This window comes from Amblyomma maculatum, chromosome 5 (assembly GCF_055883805.1).
Source record: "Amblyomma maculatum isolate TAMU_Amacu chromosome 5, ASM5588380v1, whole genome shotgun sequence".
Classification (NCBI taxonomy): domain Eukaryota; kingdom Metazoa; phylum Arthropoda; class Arachnida; order Ixodida; family Ixodidae; genus Amblyomma; species Amblyomma maculatum.
In genome coordinates, this window is record NC_139348.1 from 143,708,202 (window position 1) to 143,728,782 (window position 20,581).

At 43.5% G+C, this 20,581-nt stretch overlaps 1 pseudogene across 3 annotated transcripts in view; it reads right to left on the bottom strand.

The window, feature by feature from the left end:
• Positions 1-757: 757 nt before the first annotated feature.
• LOC146189835 (allatostatin-A receptor pseudogene) overlaps positions 758-20,581 on the bottom strand; it is a 30,399-nt pseudogene continuing 10,575 nt past the window's right edge. For 2 of the 3 annotated variants that reach the window (XR_014707312.1, XR_014707313.1), the window contains 3 exons: positions 18,876-18,997; positions 16,151-16,258; positions 758-2,614 (listed from right to left, as the gene is read on the bottom strand). The product of XR_014707312.1 is annotated as an allatostatin-A receptor pseudogene, transcript variant X1 (transcript). The remainder of the gene's footprint in view (positions 2,615-16,150; positions 16,259-18,875; positions 18,998-20,581) is intronic. The other variant, XR_014707314.1, reaches the window with a different exon arrangement.

The window sequence follows — 20,581 nt, forward strand, 5'->3', positions numbered from 1 at the left end:
GAGATTCTGAAATATGCTCTTGGGCTACCGTAAAATATTAAGACTGTCGAGTGCAAAACAAAGAGATTGAGTTGTATCGTTTTCAGTATGGTCTTAATTTTTGTGCCGATTATTGATGAATTATCAGTCATTACGCAGAAAGTTGCGGTACGTGTTAGTATAATATAATTCTTATATAAGACGCGAGAACATGTGGTGAAAAGTAGTTTGTACCTGCCTGTTTCATGAGTACGAAGTTTTTCAGCGGAGGAGTTTGAGAGAATAAAAGCTGTTAGCTATTTTGGAAGTGGACCTTTTTATTACCTCTTTCTGTTCTGATTGCTGTAGGAAAAAACCATAGTAGTCTTGTGTGAAACTTTCGAATAAAGTTAAAATGCCCTTGCCAATTCACAATATTCTGGTTGATATGAAGAATCTAAATAATAAGAATCTTTTTGGAAATCTTCCCTGCGATGTCTATCATTCCAAAAATACGCCTGCTTTTATGGACAGCTCAATGATTTTAAACCTGACGCGGTATCACATAAAACTACAGCCGCAATAAGATTTTCTTAGGGTTGTCGGTTTTCTTTAGTAAAATAATTGCTTCAGCTTAAGCTTCAGGCATGGCTGAACCCACCACGTGATAACCTGTCTGTTGACATTAAGGAAGCTTAAGAGCCTTTTTTTTTTAAATAGACATTTAGTTCTTACTGAATTTCCTATTTTAGAATGTGTGTAAATAATGTGTAGTTAATACCGCGCGTAACATGCTTCTTCAAAACACAGAATGGGCAAAACATACCATTCATTTTTCTACAGTTTGGTGGGAAGGACAACCAAACAACCATAGCTCACATTAGGTATAGACGTAGAAGAGCCAAATACGCGCACTAATGTTCCTTTCTTTATACGATAGTCACACTGTCTACTAAAAATTGTCTTCTTAGACTATTAATCTTTTCAAAACAGCGAAGGAGCTACACTAGTGTGAATCAAATACATCAAACGTATACAAGGGTGCGATGCGAATTAAATAATTTGAAAAATATTGCACCCCTAATGGTCGTAGACACACTTTGTACAGAGGAAACGCACGTCCTTGTCGCGCACTGTTGATGTCGCACATTTTGCGCATTCCATTGTCAAGAGCCCTAACGTCGGCGCATACGAATTCCGATTAGTGCAATAGGAGTCTTGGCTGTTGCTGTTCGAACTGTTCTAAACTGTCTGTCAACTGAAATGACGCCGGTGAACAGTCACAGGATGTCGTTGGAAACTCTAGGCGCATTTTTCCTCGCTGCTTCTGCGTTCGCCCTTTTCGCCTTCTCCACGTCATCCAGCGTACGTGCCCTCGCTAGCATGGAACCACCACAGTTCTTGCGGCCGCAAAAGATCACTTTTCGGAAGCTCTTGCGAAAGTTGTCCGACAAGAACGCGTACAGAAATGGATTCACGCACGAGTTGGTGTACGCGAGGATCTGCGAAGCTATCTGCACCACGATGCGCGGAGCGGTCATCTTACTGCCGTACAGGTCGACGCTCTTGAGCACCAGCACCACCTGCACGGGGCACCAGCAGAGCGCAAACACCACCACCACGACCACGACGAGACGGGTTACGCGCTTTTTGGACCTCATGCTCTCGGCGCTGATTCTTCCTCCCGGAGCTGTTCCAAGCCACAACCTCTTCAGCATCAAGACGTAGAGCACGAACACAATGGACAGTGGCACCACGAACGAAGACATGAAGAAGGATATCTGAAATGCGGCAATGTTGTATCCCAAGTCGGTCCTGAAGGTGCAGTAAGAGTAGGTGTCTTCTACTAATATGACCCCGTGGGAGAAGAGTGCGGGGACGCACGCAGCCAAGATGATGATCCACGTCAGTAGTATGGCTATATTGGCGTTTCGTTCCGTCCTTATGGACATTGATTTTATTGGATGAACCACGGCCAGGAACCTATCTAGGGACATAAGAACGAGGGTGTATATGCTTGCGTACGCACAGACGATAACTAAATATTGGACGATCCTGCACCAAGCGTCACCAAACGGCCAATGGTTCAGGGTGTAGTCCCAGCCCGTGAAGGGAACGCAAAAGACTATAAAGAGAAGATCCGCCATGGCGAGGTTGATGATTAGAATATTTGTAGTCGAACGCATCTGAGGGTCGCAAAGCACAACAATAACGACAAGAGCGTTGCCGAAGAATCCTATTACGGCTATGGCACCGAAAAGGATGGGCACGGCGATGGCGAGAACTTCTTCTACCGTCTTTGTGTCACCATAGCTGTCCTCGAAGTCTACCTGCTCCTGACCACTATGGAAAGGAGGCCCGGAAACATTAGTATTCACTCCAGTCTTGCAGACTTCTCCGGAGCTGTTGCACGTCTCCGGGTAAAGTGTTCCGAGCAGCGTATTCTGTGCTAGTTGCGTCAGCATTGACGTTACAACTGCGAGGGATGTCGAGATGGAAGGCAATGCTTCGCTTTTGTTGTCGTTGTGTGCAGCCATCAGCGCCTTTAACGAAGTAAAACTTCCATCCATCTTTGTCAAGCAGTAGAGTCCTTAATTCCTCTTTTTGCTTTACTCGTAGTCGTCCGGGGATGCCTCAGACAGTGTTCGGGCAAAATCTGAAAGAAAGAAAGAAAAAAACAAACAGATAAACATTAGTCTGTGTCATGTTTCAAGTATTTGATGTATCTACTACGGAATTTTAATTACCTTTCGTACGACTTCAACACTTAGCTTTTGCAGTACTACAAGCTTTCTCGTATTAGGGGGTGAGAAAAAAGCAAATATTTGCGAAAAAGCATCGCTGCCTTACTTGTTGATACAAACATCGACAGAAGACCTAGTAGGCAAATGCTCCCTATAATTAGTGTTACATTGTTTTGTTCAATCTCAACCTTCAGTTTACTGTGAGTTATTTATGTCCAGTGGGATGAACAGTCACATGGGCAGAGCAGGTTTATTATTGTGGATACTAAAAGTACATATGTAATTGTCATGTGAACTTAAGCTGTCTCTTCTTGACAGAAGGAAATATAATTTCTTTCCTTGTTTCATTTTCTCTTGGGAAAGGCAGGTGCTGAAATAACTGATAAGTTTCATGCGAGAGGACTATGTTCTTCACCTTACACGTTTTATCTCCAATTACTGAGCACAAAGACTACGTACATGAAGGACTGACAATGACACGTATTAGAAGAAAACCAGATCACCGAAACCAGTTAACGCGCATGAGAATGCGTTGTTTCATTCGTTTTTATCAAATAGAGAAAAATATTCGCGGTTATGTGTTGCATGAAACACTATTGATTAAACATTCGCAGGGAAGAACTTAGACAAAGAGAGTTTGCCAAAGTTCAGTGCGATGCACAGCCACATTTTCTCGTAAATTTACATTTTGCCATAAATTCTCTTAAGTAATTTGAATGTGACGCGGATTTTTGTGCCGTGCTTGAGTGCGCTTTCTGATTTTTCATGTGCGCTCTCTTTCGTCAGGTACTCCCTTCCATTCCTTCCCTCAAGCCGGGTGGTTTCAAAATTTCTGAATCCCCCTTCTTCAGCACGCTTCACAGTATCCACCAAGAAAAAAAGCACAGTTTATTTTTTGATTTGTCTCCATACTCTTCCCTTAATCAGCTGCTCATTTTTATGTGGCAGCCATCATCACGTGGCGCATTCCTCCGTTGTCTTCATGTACTTTTCTTGTACAGTAACCGCCCTCGAAACGTCGCCACACTAATTGCTCTGTGCTCGACGCACTCTTTTCGTTCAGCGACAAACCTCTCCCTGTTCGTTCTAGGTTAATAACCTCGTGGATAGATGATGTCCGAATAAGCTTCATGTTGCACATTCCTCCAGTTTATAGATAGCCTCTTGTTCAAAAGATTACCCTCCTCATCCTTCGTCTCATTAGTTAAGTATTGAAGAACGTTGATGAAGCTTATTACTACTACTACCACTACAATCTCAACTATATTTAGTGTCCCAGTAGACTAACTTGCAATTGCTCCTGTCCTGAGAAACAAAGCCTAGAAAACGGTCCTGATCTGATATCGCTGTCCTTCCCGGTGCAAGCAGCGCGATCTGAATTCACGTTTTTCGTTTTACACATAAGCTACTTGGGTTAACTTATCCCCTCTTTTGAAAGCCTTGCCCTTTCAAAGGTTTCCACACCATTTAATCCAATCACTACACAATGCAAGCTATAACTAAGCATAAAATATTTTCGCTTTACCTCCCCGATTCTACATTACAAAAAACATTCCGAATCGACACGTCGGATAGTATGCAAGATTATGATAGGTACTTAGATAACTACACCTTAACAACTGATTAAAGAAATAAGTTAAAATCTTAGAACAAAACCTGCCAGATAGGAAACCAGAAATATTTGTTACCAGGGGCACAGTATAAATAGTAAAGGAAATGACACAGCTACTCCTTGAAAGGGTAGGCGTAGTATTTCATAGGGGCCCCTGGGACAAATAACACGTAAAAAATTTATCGACAAAAAGAAAAACAGTAAAAAATGAGAAGAAAGCAGTATAAATGAGACAACAGAACAGAACAATCAATAACCACAGAGAAGAGCATTAAGACGCAACGAAAATAGAAAAAAAAAAAAAAAGAAACGACAAATCGAGCTCTAGTAGTCGCCGCCAAGTGTCGGGCCCCTCCATCGGCTGCGGGGCCGCTCAGTGGCAGAGTACGCTTTCTCTACTGCTCTTTTTCATACTACTTTATTTTTGTTTTTATGTGTGTGTGTTTCAGGCACAACTCCGGTCTTATTATATTTGTACCTCTTTTCTTTCCCTTCATCTTACGGTGCTTAAGTCAAGCGGGGAGTCTTCGTTATCAGGCTCATGTACTAACTTTATTCCTGCTGCGTTTGTGTAACATTTAATGTTTTCATTAGCACCGCCACTTTCCATATCCATGAGCGTAGAATGATCTGCAGCACTATCAAACGTGAACCGTGCTCGAGTGGCGAAAGCGGTGGGTGTGCAAGACCCCTCCTGTGCTGCTCCTTATGGCATCCAGAGTAGTTGAAGAGAGCATCTCACTAAGCTAATTAGTAGATAAGGGTAGGGGAATGGAGGAGTCGTTGTGTCAATCAGGCAAACCAAATGTCAACAAATTCAAGAGAAGTGCGCAAATGTTCTTTTCATTTGAATTTGAAAGTAAACTGTATAAAACAATTGTGCCGGCTATTAACCCGAATTATAATTATTTAGGAACTCGAAGAAGCCCAGACACTTCTTCCAGTCGATTGCAAACCGAAGGCCTAAGTGCGTTTCGTGCAAAGCGGTATCATAGGAGTTATATAACAGATACCAGAAATTGAATTAACGGATATGAAGGTGGCAGTATTAAAAGGAGTGTACGGAAAGTTGAAGATACACTTGAATTTACTAAAAGAATTACAGTCATTTTCTCGTAAAGCTTCAGGTCAACATAGACAAAAAGCAGCCCGTGAGATTCGCGCTGTTGAAAAACGAGAAAAAAAGAATTGGGCGCGATTGCTCAATTCATCGAACGAGTCTGCAATCAAAACGAAGACTTCTAGGAACAGAGCGGCTCGTCTAGTAGTTCAGGCGAGTCAATGTGTGGCGACAAGAAGGTCCCTAAGGCACTTCAGACCGTCGCTCGTTGCGTACTGTGTTATGCTTTCTCAAGAAGCCCCGCAGGCTCTCCCTATTATTAGACCTTGCGCAAACGGGACGTGATAATGCCGCGCACGAGCTTGGGCATCTAAATCCCCAGGCACCGTTCTGCTCATTTCCTCGAGTGGATAGGCAACGTTCTAGGCTGCGTCGCTCGGCGAGGGCGGCCAGTTGGCCGAATGTCGGCTAGGGAACACTTGGCTGCGAGAGCTGGGCAAACGATATAAGGTGCCGGCGATAGCACTGAGAGGCCGGTGGGGATAACTGTCTGGCTGACGTTCGGGCAGCTGAGAGACAGAGTCCGAGCGAATTCATTTTTTGGAGTGGCACTCAGTGTGGTCTGGAGAAACGGAAGGATGTAGCAGCTGCGGCTCAGTCCCATCAGCATTGTAAGCGATGCACGCGTACATGGCATTTTCCTCATGAGGGCGTACAGAGTGGAATATTGATATTTCCTTATGAACATTGAGTATAGCTTGCAGATAACTATGCAAATGGCGCTCGCTGTTTGGCTCTTTTCCTGTCTAATTTTTTAATATGAATTTTTTTATCATACCGCATTCGACAACTATGCAAAAATGCACCAAAATGATTTCAAAGCGCGCGATTTGTGTAGTATCTAGGCGGTATGAGCTCAGACACTGCTAAGCTGAAAATGCAGAACTGTGCACATCTAAGCCGTAAGTACTACACCTGGCTGATTCTTTAACAGAGCCTCAACAGTGTCAAATAAAAAGCCGTATACGCCCCGTTCAAAGCGATGGTCGCACCACTGGTGACGGAGTTGAAAGTAAGTCCGAGAGCGGAGCCGGCCGCGTCCTCTACTAGCCGTGCGTTTCTATGCAGTCCTCGCGTCACGAATTCGTTTTCCCGCTGCGCTTTCATTGTTGCATAAACAGAATCCGCTGCCAATGCACTGTGATGATCTACGTGGCATCTCCAGCGACAGTTTCTCTTTGATTAAATGTTCGAAAAGCATAAAACAATGCGCTGGAGATTGTATTTACTCGTCCCAGCTCGGCAAACAATACGACCTAGAGTGTACTGTTCGAGTTCACTTCGCGTTAACAAACCGCTTCTCATTACTGTTATATATTTCGATATGAACGCACTTTAAATGATATTCGCGCATCATCATCAATATTCTGAAGATCGCTATTATTCCCGTTTAGGTACAGAAAAATTAATATATGTTGGTTTGTCAGTAAACGTTCAGTAGTTCAAGTACGCAGTGCAGTGCTGAATATTTTTATTGCTCTTAATTTTTGAAGTCATTAATAGGTGCTGAATGCAAAGTAAAGACAGATAAGATGAGCGCCAAGTGGGAAATTTAATGAATTAAACGAGATGCTCCAAGCGCATGATACATGCAGGAAACGAAAGCGAAGTCCGAGTCGCAAGCAGGTCTACGCTAGTCTAAGAAATCAAAAAATGAGAACTCCAGCAGATAGCATCCAGACCTGAAAACAAGACAAAAACAGGAAACAGAACCTGAAAAGCAAATAACAGGAACAAGACAACGGGTATACAAATTGCCGGCATAACCCGCAAGGCTAATCCTACCGGTAGTCAGCAACAACCTCAACCTGTGAACCTCAGCGGATATACAAAAAAGGACAAAGAAAGCGTGGTGAAAGAGACAACCATACAGAACACAAAAACAAAGGAAAACAAGAGCCCCGCCGGGGTGGCGCAGTGGTTACGCCGCTTGACTACTGTTCCCAAGGACGCGGGATCGAGTCCCGGCCTCGGCGGCAGCTTTTCGATGGAGGCGAAAAGCAAGGCGCCCGTGTGCTGTGCGATGTCAGTGCACGTTAAAGAACCTCAGGTGGTCGAAATTTCCGCAGTCCTCCACTACGGCGTCTCTCATAGCCTGAATTGCTTTGGGACGTTAAACCCCACAAACCAAACCAAACCAACCGAAAAACAAGAGATTCGGGTGAACTAGTAAGGAGGATAGTTCCCAACAAAATACAAATGAAATAGAATTACAATGGGACCGAAAATAGAGCTTTGCAGTCCCCTAGAGCATTGGTATGGTCGGTTCACAAAAATTCACAACGAGAAAAAAAAAAAAACTATACACCCTTGCATAATGACTCAGACACGCTAACTCTAGGCACAGCAGGCCCGTTCGTATCATCAACGCGAAAAATGATCTGCAAGCAGAGTTACAAGACGGAAGCCATTAACGCTCTCTCGTCATACTTTTAAAGCAGAGCTTAGGTGCCCTCCGAAGTGTTGTTTCTTTCTCTTGTGTCATGAGAGTAAAATTAGATCATCCTGTTCAGCAGTATAGTTCTACTAGGAAGCGGGAAACCTGGAGGCAGCCTGCCTCATATATCCTGCTGCTTTCAGCTGTAGTTAGCTAAATCGTATATAGGTATGCGACTTATTTAGATTTATACACCCCAGATAAGATAGGTTTGTACAATACTAAACGTAGGGCATGTTTTGTGGTTTTGTGGTCTCACTTTTGCACGGCTTTTAAACTGACATTATGACGTACGTGTTGTCATATTGTATCATGGTGCTGGCAGGCGGTAGCTAGCAGCTGTCATGGCCGAGCACTGATTGGACGTAGAGGTCAGTGGCATTACGCTTGGCAGGAGCTGCCAGCTGGGACCTTTCCTTTCATATGGGAGGGTGATATCAGAATCAGGCTGCCAGGACCGCAGCATTCACGTCACACTTAGGCCACGGAGGCACGTTCATACGACTTGGTTAAAGACAGGCTTTATATATGTGGTCTTTTAGCCTACTCTGTCGCATCGCACACTTAAAAATGATGCTTAGGTATTTGCCATTTTTTTCCGAACAGAGATGTATCTATTTATCTGGTGAACTAATGTCTCCAGTAAGTTTTCGCAAAGTGCACGCTCCATTGCTGCCGGAACAACAAGGACGACGTGTTTAGAATATTATGTTTACGAATTTGCATTGTTGGGCCAACATGGAAACTCTTGCATTGACGACGAGAGAAACCCAGGACACATCGCTGTCCAACCCAAGCCAGCCTACCTAAAAGGTACACGTTTTTCAGTGTTGATGTGGGTACAAGTACTGTTTGGACTCATGCATCCATTTGTCAGCAACGCACATCAGATATGCCTCATACCCTGCAACGAGCTGCGGCGCCACGCGCAGATTCTCAAAAAAAAAAAAAAAAAAAAAAACAGCGAAGCTCGCAAGCAGTGGGCAAAGTGCTCTTCAGCGTGTTTGTCAGTAGAAGCGCCGGCAGAGACCAAGAATTCGGCCACCTCACCTAGCAATGTTAATGTTTGCCTTACCGTCTAGACATGCTCAGACGCGCCGATTCTAACTGTGCTTGTCTGAGGCGCTCTTACAGCTTCATGCAAGGATTTATGTTTCGCCTACCGCGATGCGGGTTGAAGCATAACCGCAAAGGGACTCCCGAAATGCGGTAGGTATGCGCGCACGCTTCACACGTAAGTAAGCAGAATACGCTGGCCGCATAAGAACAGCCTTTTTCGCAGAATGTGACCCAAGTATATATCTTTGAACGAGATATAACAAGCGCATGTAGTGAGCACTAATGGAAGAAGCTCGGTTTTGACCCCCCCCCCCCCCCCCCCCTCCCCGCCCCCCCGGCCGGCGATAAGGTGAGCATAAAAGCTTCACTGTATAGTCAGCCGAATCCTCTCAATCTGAATGCACTTCTGCTGCTGCAGTTCTTTCTGAAGCATTTTTTGCCAAGTCCTGGTCCCTGTTTGTTTTTAATGCATGAGCCCTGAGTGCCTCGTACGCGAGAATGCCATTCTGCTTGAGGGTGTTAATTTCCGGCCACCAGTCAAGGTTGTAAGGTAGAAAAATGCGAGGGAGGTCTCCCCTTTAAGCTTATAAGGAAGATATGATATCGACAAAAGACTCAAGTGAAACACAAACATGACTATGACATATGTTGTGGTGTAACGCATGTATGAAATGTGTTTTTTACAGTGTTTAAGTGATGATAAAAGGACTTATGTTTTCGCATTTTTCAAATCGCATTTTTGTTCACAAATTTCTCCGCCGATTTAACACCGGTAGCACAGTCAGTAAGAAAAACGAAGATACAAAAAAGTAAGAGAAAGTATGTGCTGTGCAGTATGTTTTGGGGGCAAATCCGTGCGTCACCAAAATAGCGGAACGTTAGTGTTGTCCCTAAACGTCCCTGTCTTTCGCGCTCTGTAATGCCCAATTCCAACCAGCGATACGGATCATGCTGTTTTGTTCCACAGAAAAGGAAAAGCTGTTTCAACTGGTATTTCGCATTCATCTGCAGAATTCTGATTTGACCGCGGCATAAGGGCCCCGGGCTCTCTGGGGACAATGCTCGCTCAGGGATTTAGGGAGCGCTCCGTACTCCTAATTAGAATTGGCCACATATCTGCTGTAGAAGATGCAGTCGCAAAACGCTTTTTTTTCAATAGAAGAAAAAAAAGCGTCTGCGCAAAAAATTTCCCACACACTCACTGCTCATTCCTTCATCTCTACTACAATAATTTCCCGAACCTCGAATGAACGTTGCTAAGTGAAAATTTTTATCTATGCAAATATTGAAACTTGCTCTAGAAAAGTACAGATTTGTTTCCACATCACAGCTTAGCCAGTCTTTCAGTTCTTTACTTATCGAGCTTTAATTTCGCGTTTGCACGTGCTCTCTCCGTCGTTTAATTATGATCATTGACCTCAACGAAGGCTTTGGGGCAGTAACAAGTGTACCAAGGATGGAGGAGTAGATATGCGGGAAAAAACTTCTTTGCTAATAAACAACTCATCCCCATTCTCTCCATCTGTCAATGCTCTCATAGTGCTCTTTTTTTGTTTTGGCTTATTCTCTCTTTTTTTTTTCTTACGTTTTCTCCGTCAGGTTGACCAAGCGGAAGTTGAGAGTAGCTAGAGGTCGTGGCTGCTATTTGAGGCTGCAAGTGAGAGCTGAATATTTAACTTGTTCAAATGCGCGAAACCAATCCGCCCCATTTTCAGTTTCCTTCCTTGCCGCGTTAAGAGCTGAATAAAAAAAAATATCCACTTCCCTAGATTCCAGCGCTTGGTCTAAAGGAGGTGTCCTTTTTTAACAACTAGAGAAAGTATGCGCGAACTCACCAAGAAAGAAAAAAAGAAAACAAAATTTAGGATGAAAAACTAACTGGCGGACCCTGGAAGGCATAGTGGCCCTCATTGCCCTCTGTGCTGGGACAAGTATTGGCTCACCTTCGGAGTAGCTTTCCTCGAGACACTGCCTGATCTGCGAAATCCCCTTTTCTAAATTTCTAATCGATGCACTGCATCTCTTTGAACGCCGGAATTTGCTTCGCTCCACGCTATCTGAAACTGATAATCTAATTTGAGCAAGTGGATTTGAATAATGTTCACAAAGTTTCTTTGACTTCTATTTTTCAGAAAAAAGATGAATATCGTACTGTGCCATGTGCTGTGAGTATTGGGGAAGATTTAAATTACGCCGTCCGTGGTAGACAGTGTTCATGTCGGGAAAGGAGCGCGAAAATTGCACGTGCTACCTACCGAGAGGGAATCTGGGTTTGTAAGGCTGTTCATGGTTAAGAAAACGTCTGCTGCAAAAAAGAGAAAGCCACTGTTCAATCCCCACTCAGGCTCCCTCCAAATGTTCCAGTATCACTCGTTCCAATATTTCCTCCTCAAATTTCGTTTACGAATCCCCAGATTATCTTAGCGAAATCTGAACCAGCATTGACCGAGCGCAGAAGCAGCGTTATAAATCCATATGCACTGCGCTAATAAAGACATCAAAATCGCATTACTTGACGGACCCAGTAAGCCATTGGCATATAGGCGTTGCGAAACGTCCTGTTGGAGTTATGCGCACGAGCGTGGATTGAATGGTTATACTGCTGCAGCAATCATTGCTTTTCCCCTGTATGTTGATGCAGAAAAATGCCATTTTCAATGCTGATATTTAGCGCGCGAGAAGTAATGAGATAACCTAAACTTCGAAGTTCTTGTTCAGCATAATAAAGCCACAGCCATCAGTATTCTTCTATTCAATGCACGCAGGCCAAATAGGTTTTTTTTATACGTGGCTTCGTACGCAGATAATGCTAGTATAAGTTTTATGCATTTTTATTCAAACAAATGCTCACTCCTTAAACTGCCAATAAAACTTGCGTTGTATTGCAGCTAATGCGCTATGCCGGCAGTATTTATTCGGTTAGCTTAGCGGACGCCTTTGGTAAGCAACCATATAGTCAAAGCGGTTAGTGTCTAGAGGCTTTGAAACTCCTCTAACCACAAGCAACCTTAAGGTACTCGAAATCGACTGAGATAAAGAGAGTTCTAAAAAGTTTTATATTGCTAAAAGGCTTTTTGCAACATAGTTCTGAATAGATTGCATAGTTTTATAATGTGCACCATCAGGTTTTGGTTGCAAAGTATGTGATGAGCCTGCAAGAAAAAATACTTTAACATGCTTGGCCTGAACAATATGCACAGCATTGCACTCTAAAGTCTACTTATCTGCATGCTACAACAACGTTATTATTGAAGACGCAGGCACGAAGTTCTGCGTTCTCAACGTAGCGGGGCTTACGAGGGCCAAACGAGAGAGTGGTTTGGAGAATCTTGTATGTCTCCAAGGCGCACCTGATAATGCTCCTGTGTATGGTACATTGTGCGGGTTGAAGTTTTTTGCTATGCGTTGCCACAGAGCGATAGCTTCGAACACTGCGTTCATATTTCGGAATCACCAAACTCAAATAAAGATGCGAGTTTCGGATGCGGTTTATTTTTGAAAGGCTTTGATATGTCCCATCCTTAACAGTCCTATTCTTTAGTTAACATCTGTTGAGAACATATTAATTAGTAATGGCGGTGATTATGCATTTTCAACAGGAATTATCAAAGTTCATTTAAGACTTCAGGCTACCACATTGGCACTCTGAAGAAGGGTGGTTTTTGCACGGCAAGCTTCGCGATCCTGACATTCGGTGGGTGACGAACAGAAGCAAGGTGAAATTGCTGTACTATGTAGAGCCACTCAAACCTTTAACTCGCATTCGTGACGCCTTATTTTCTGTGATTATGAACGCTACATAAGAGTTAACATGCTGAATGTCGAAATATAAGCAAGGACTGATAAAGCCCTTGCTTAAGTTTGGCCTTCCGGCAAGTTTTATCAGCCCTAGCGTTAGCGCAGGAGAACAGAAATTGTGGCCGTCACGCACGCCTGTTGAAGATTTGGGCTGCTGTACGCTTCGAACAACAATGAACGCAATAGCCACCTTCGGCACTAGGGCTGCCGGAGTGAAATTTAAATCGATCATGCACATCCTATTCATAAAATAATTCTGCTGATACTTTATGATTTTAAAACCATGTTTTCAATCTATCAAATTCTGAAATAACGAAATTCGACTGCCACCTCGCCAGTTCAAAACATTGATAAATGCAGCCACAAAATATTCATAAATTTTACGTAGGGGGTGAGTACATGGGATCAATAAAAATGATCCCATGATGATAGGTTAACAAATAACTTCCCGTTGGAAAAAAGCTCTTATTCCAAATTTCTGGATTATACAGTAGCATGAGAACGGTGTTTTTGAAAGACATGTTTGATACAGAGTCGGAAGATATGTGCTGTATATAAAATCACCTCGATACTTGCCCACTCCACTGAGAACGAATTGTGACCATTCAGGCCCGAAAGACCTTCAGCTGCAGATGCTATCCAGGCACAGGTCCGCTTGCCTGAGGGCGTTGTGTTTTCGGGAGCTGTAAGGATGGCGGACCAATCTTCCGCATTGCGTCTATATATTCTTCCCTGCCTTCGTACACTTTGCCCTTTTTATTCCCAGCATCCCTTTCGAATGCAGGCTAGTCGACCGGAACCGGCCCACGGATAACCGCCCGCCTTTTGTAGTTCTCTACCCTTTGGTATCTACACTCTACAACAGGGAATTATCCAGGCCTCTACGAGCGCAGTGCCGGCTACGGAGACAAAGCCCTGTTTTGCTTCTGTCATGTCCACTGCTAGAACACGAAACCGCTCTAATATTCCGGCGACGCTCAGTCACTGCTTTTTCTGTCGATGAAGTTGCAGACATCACGAAGTAAAGTCAAGTGCTCAGAGGCAAACACTGTCCTCCTACATTGTCCCCGCGGCTTTCAAATTCGTTTGGATAGTTCTTTGTCTCGGCTTATTGCTTTTCTTCCGTTTGACAGATCGCCCGTGTTCAGGAGAGAACAGTTTCCAGCTGCCTCTGCGCGATAGTCGACCGTACCCCTTTGGCTGCACGAAAACTTTTAGCTTCTATTTCTTTTTTGCCTCAATGTTTACGACTCTCAGTGTTTAACCACATTGTCTCCCGTCTCCACTAGTTACCGTTCTGTTTGCTAGCTTCTGCACTTCTCTTTCTTGTTGCACATTATTCTCATAGATCTATTGAGGAGTGTCCTATGCGCACTAACCATTTTTTTTTTCTGGCCTTGATCGACTACAACGTTTGCTCTCAGGAGTAGACATTCTGTCGGGAAAAGAACAGGTTTCTTGGATACGCGTCTTCGCATCGGCTTCAGGGAAAATGCTTTGACGAGTGCAAGGGAAGAATGCTGAGGCGATGTCTTTTGGACTCTATGCTATCAAATTGCTCCCGCCCGCTACGTTGCTCTGCTGCCTTGTATCATGGATGAAATTATTTAGGGCTATTATTTCAGCGATGTAATTCAAATTAAGCGAGAGCGCTCGGCATGTATTAAAATCATGGTCAGAGTGTTTATGAAAGGGAAGGGAAGAATGTCTCTCACTCATCTCGTAGACGCTGAACAGCCAGAAGCAAGAAATGGTTGGTTGGTTTGGTTTGGTTTGTGGAGTTTAACGGCCCGAAGCGACTCAGGCTTTGAGAGCCACCGTTGTGAAGGGCTCTGGAAATATCGACCATCTGGGGTTCTTTAACGTGCACAGATATCGCATAGCACACGGGAGCCTTGCTTTTCGCCACCCCTGAAAAGCTGCCACAGTGGCCGGGATTCGATCCCGCATCTTTGGGCACAGAATCAATAAATGCTTATCGGTATCGCGGAGCGATTGGCACAACGGCTTAGGGAATTCTGTACGCAAATCTTTTTGAAATGCGTTTAGATAGCAGGGGGGAAGGGTGGAGGTAGAGTTTATAGTAAGTGCAGCTTACTTCATTTTCGTCTTTTTATCTGCGGCAGATACGCGATTTTATGCAGCCTTTCTGCAAAGCGGGGCCGAGCGGCCTAATTTAATTTCTCTCTTTGAGCAAATAAAATGTCTTAATCTGCCCAAAACAGGAACTCATTGCTATGGGCGTTGTGAAAAAGCACAGACTGCCGATAGATTTTTTACAATCCAACAACCGCTAGCTGCACACTGTTGAGGGTACAGAGTTTCCCGAAGCCATATAAGTAAAAACAGTAGTGATTGCGGCAAAAAAGCAATACATCTGACGAAAGCAGAGCGGTCTAGACTAATATCTGGCATTACTCGCAATCAAGTATGCAAATCACTTGTGGCTTGTGCCAGTACCGAGCATGAAGCACTCTGCAGTGGCGAATAAACTGCAAGAAGTTCATAATCGCATACGTTAAATTATCTGCTTACAGCTCTTGCTGTCTTTGAATGAACCCTCGCGTCTGCCTGTTGCTCACTTCGGACGAATATATTCGCAGCCGGCAGAATGATTTTCTCAGGACTTTATGTTAATCTCCATGCATTTATTCTTGGCAAAACCTAACCTGCGTGACATGCTGGTTAGTCCACCAAAGGAAGAACCTCCGCTGTTCATTTTCATCAATCTTCGATTGCAGTGGAAACACGACTTCTTTTTATGTAAATCTTGCGCTAAGTGCGTAGTACCCAAATCGAAAATAGTAGAGCGTATTTGGCGATATTTTCGTTTAACATGATATTCAGTTCGTAAGCTCTGGTCAACCGAATTCCTCCTCACTGTCCTTTCAGATATAGCCATTTTCAATGAAATATGGAAAAGTCATGCATAGAGAATATGAGATATGTTAACATAGAGTGCATAAGCCCAAACTGCGGTTACTTATTTTGCCAAACAGTCCGATGGCGCCACCTATGTAGCATATATTCCAGGTAACCAAACAATGGCGACTAACTCTTTAGGATTCAGATCAATATTCTCCATATCTCAAATTAATGAACTATTTTATTATTTTTGGAATTTATTGGTTATATTGTTTTTTTTTTTTATTTTTCTCCTCACACAGATTTCATGGCATATCGAAGGCTTCCTGCATTAAGAAGTGGTGAAAATTTCAAGTTTACATGTCATTTGCCAATGATTAAAATCTATTACTCCCGCTTCAACGCCTCGTCATGAGTCTCTTATATCGTGCTCTCATTGTTTGTTTTTTGCTTCCTTTTTTTCACCCTTCCAAACTCTCCCGTCACTTCAACAAGCACACAAAGAAACTCCAACACTTTCATTTCCAAAAGGAAAAATGAACAAAAAACAAATTAACTCGTGTGTCGCGCAAACTGAGTCTGTTCGGAAGGAGACTTAAATCCGTTCGCAAAATTGGCTCCAACTTCGAATTTGTGTCACATGTTCAGCCACTTTGAAATGGTTCCTGTCGGTGGATGAGAAAAAAGAAAAAAGCAGCTTCAAAAGCAGGGACGTGATTCTTCTCTTAAGGCATTTTTGAAGACATGGGTGAGTTTGTGTAGAATTCAATTTCATTTTTCGTTTTGCTGGGCAGTGAGGCGCTCCGAATGGAACGAAATCTAACTGAAATTATCTTTCACAAGAAACGACGATGTAAGCCGGTGAAAAACTCCGAACCTGCTTCGCTTTGGGTGCAGCAAATTCGGCTCCAGATGAAGACAAAGACCTAAAGTGGTGGCCCATTTCCTCCTTTCAACAGTGAGATAAGGGGAAGCTGAGCTAGCGTTCTATTGTCTCAAGAAAGAATAAAAGTGCTCGTCGAGAAACACAAAAACACAGGAAAGTGTAGATGATCTACGACAGAAACGTTATTGGTGCAGGATCCATGTTTGCGCAGGTTTTGGGGAGTACCAAGATTCGAAGCAGACTTGGGCGCGGTCACAATGTACGTAATCATAGTTGTTAACGGATGATACAACACCTGGCTACTTTTACGAGGGATACGAGGGATACATAGAACGCGCCACTAAATTAGAGCACGAAAGGCTAGCGCACCTTCTTGCAGTCCGAAAACGCTATTTCCCCAGGTGTTAAATCAGAATTCATGTTCTCTGAATTTATTCTTATGGAATTTACCTTGTCAGCATAGCATAGGAAGCGTATTTCCAGGTATGCCTCACCGCAGGCGATCACGTATGATCATTTTCTCTCAATAGTGAGGTATGTGTGGATGGATGAAATATAGGCGTCCCCTTTGAAACGTGTGTGTGTGTGGGAGGGGGGGGGGGGGGGGGGGGGGGGCTGGCAGGTGCTATCATGCTCGTTTTTTCCCCTATATCCTAATTATTGTTTTAGATCAGTTAACTCTACCAACATCCTAATTATTGATTTTTTGTTTCTACATTACTGACATTATGTTACTTTTTCTGCTTATAAGCCACCAGTCTTCCAATCGTGTTTTGCTAGCTTCCACCACAGGTTCATTCACGGGGCCACTGGTATCTCTAAACCCCAGGGCCTCAGGAAGAGTGACTGCGCCTGCAATGACTTCCGGATGAATACCATCACATTCGAGTATAAGATGGTTAATTGTTTCTGTGGATTTACCCCATACTGCACATGTGTCATCTTCATGGCTAAATTTCTTTTTGTAGCTGCGTGTCGTAAGGCACCCTGATGTAGCTTTAAAAAAATGTAGGGCAGTGTCTCTTGAGTTATCAAATAAAGCTTCCTTCCTGTTCTGCTTTTTCCACTTTCGGTATAGCTCCACACTTTTTTTTTTTCCATAGAATTTATTCTCAATGTTTACCTTCTGTATTTTTCACCTGTTGCTTAACGCTCTCTATTTCTTCGACCTGTAAACTCCTGTGAGCAGCGTCACCTAGCGAGAAATAGCATAAATATGGCTAAACGCCGCTATGGAGCGCCGTTGAAACCCACCATTCCAGTTGATTCCTCGGGCAGTGGATCAGTACTACATACTTTAACACCGACATACATAATTTCAACAGCGCTTCTCACAATTGTTTTCCTCTTGCTTTTTACAATTCAGGACCATCAAATACATTACCAAAATATCATCTGGGGTGCGTTTTTCCCTTCATGCCGCTTTATGGGAGGTTCTTTAATCCTAACAGCCCCAAAAGTAGTCGTAGACACAGCCGGCTATATGGGTATGACCATACCCACATAATGCAATAATGTTCACCTTAATCCTGTTTCACCTCCATGGGTGTTTGTTACTTTTTGGTTTCGTTCAGAGACACTTCTGAGCCGAAATTGCCGTTAAACTTGCTGACAGAAAGCCAGTGAGCAGAAGATGTTGACGTTTCCTACCGTTAAGAGACCTGGATTACGCGCCGAACGCCTCACGTGTTTTACTACCACTGAATAGCGCACAAGATCCAAACACACCGCCATCGGAATACCACAATTAAGTGGGATATAGATGAGAGACGGTTTTAATTAACCACTTGGCACACCATCAAACTCGGGAGGAAAGGGCGACCCCCAAGTGTGACTGAACATTTGGAAAATTGAGATTAAAATACTGAAATACGAAAATTAGTTGGCTCAGTTAAAACCCCGGTTTGACCACCCTCCGAAATTAGTGTGGTCCGCTCCTAAAATTAGTAGGAAGGTCCTCAAGTGTGAATTCTGCATGATGTAGCATGAGTTGACGACAGGAGTGAAAACATTGGTTATGTTTTACAGAAAACAACAAAGCGTACATCCTGAAAGCGATTATAAGTCGAATACAACTGAATTGGCAAAGGAAAATGTGCGGGTAGGGAATGCGGTCAGCAGCTCTGCCCAGAATTATGAAGATTCCTGTCCCATGCACGGCTAGGGCGTAGATTTAAGGGCCGTGGCGAACCTATACTTTGTTTATTGTATAAAGGAAGGGCTCTAGCATGAAGTCTATAGCAGATATACAGGCCCAGCAGTCGCAGCTTATCTGATCTAAGATTATATTAATTCAAATTAGTGTTCCTGGTTGTTCTGAACCCACTATTTTGATGCGACAGCATTTCGAATGCTCCCACAATTCCGACCCTTGAGGTGAAGTAGTCTTTTCTTACCATCAGGCCATAAAGGCTTCCAGAAAAAACAACAACAATCGCTTTCTGCAACCTTCTCTCTTCCACTAAACGCCAAAAGCGACGAGACAGCTGCATTAACGAAGACAACAAGACAGTGACGTCTGCAACAGGGAAAACAAGAAATGTTAAATTCGCATGCATCTTCAGCAAGTATATTTCTTCACGCACATTTGCAAAAGTTTGTGTGTGACCGACAGCGAGCATGCTTATAGAAACGCTTTATGTCTAATTGCTATCGTTGTACCTAGGGTAGAAAGGCGGAATCACCGAAGCATCTATCATGAAGCAACATGTATGGAACTGCAAGATGCAGTCCTAGAAATATAGTTCCTTCCTATCTACCCGAAAAAAATTTCTAAATAGATTGCTTTTATTGGCGCGCCTATTGTTCACCAAAATATTTATCGTGTCTTGGAGAGTTGCCTAACACCGTTTCATTAGATGCTCACTAGGGCTGAGTTGCCGCTGAGTTGACGTGCTCGCGCACCATGGGATCCTATTTCAAGCTGAGTTTGAAGAAATATTAAAAAAAAGAACGCATGTCGGTACGACGCTCAATTAGTTGACGCCAGAGCTATAACTTCCCCCACGGCCCGTACTCATAAAACTCCGCTTTGGTTAGCCGTTAACACATCTCGCTCTACAAACTTCCACCGTTGCATTAGAGTTCTCTCTAAACTGTCTTTAAATAAAAGATTTACGCACCAATTTCAACTGCTCACTCACTCCAACATGCAAGGAGAAGCCGCTTACCTTTAAGCTCTTTGTTATGTTGATTGCATGACGAACCTGATCGTTCGGTTTGTCGTACATTCGAGCCTCAAAAGAGTGCTTACACCCAATCACCGCAGCTGTACGTTCCCGGAGAGTGAACCAAAGTTTTTGAAAGCAAACTTATTCAACCAAACTCTTTGCCCAGGAACGTTCTAACTTCCACGAATCGATAGGTGCATCTGCATCGCAGTAACAGGGTCGATACTGCGTTCGAGTTGCGAGCAGATTGTTGGTACCAGAAACTCTGTAAGCAGCGGATTGTCTCCAGCAGCTGCGTTCATTGAGGCGTAGGCCAAGCTTAGTTGGCACCCGTTTCCGCCGATTATAAAAGCGCCAATTCGCGGTAGACCATCACCTTCGCCACTTTCTGCAGTGCTAGTTTTTTAATACTTCGTAAAGATGACATCAGCCTTCTCCAGACACTCGATAACTTAACTATAGTGTGCACAAAGCGGACAATGGGCACCTCGAAATTCGATTTTCGTGTAGGCTACAGGAGCAGCACAATTGTACTTCAGGCGTGATCGGTATTGGAAGCACTTTGTTGGCAGCATCATGTTGCCATGAAAGACCCACGTGTTTCTTAGCAGGGCTGATAGAGACTAACAAAAACATTTAAAGGTTAACTAGATTACAGGTTCACCTGCACATCTTGCCGTAGGAAAGGAGATTTTCAAGGGGCTCCAGGGGCTAGATAGATGCGAGGTAGAGTGCTGAAGGATGTCAACTATGAAAATATGCTCAACAAGTACACAGAACAGTTTTATCAAATTAGCATGTTGACTGAGTGACGTGCTTGCGGTATAAAAACAGTTTCCTCTAGCTCAATAACTTTTCGTAATATTAGTGCTTAATACTCCATATTGATGTTGTAAATGTATCACCAAGCTTAAAACACCATCATGCCCCCC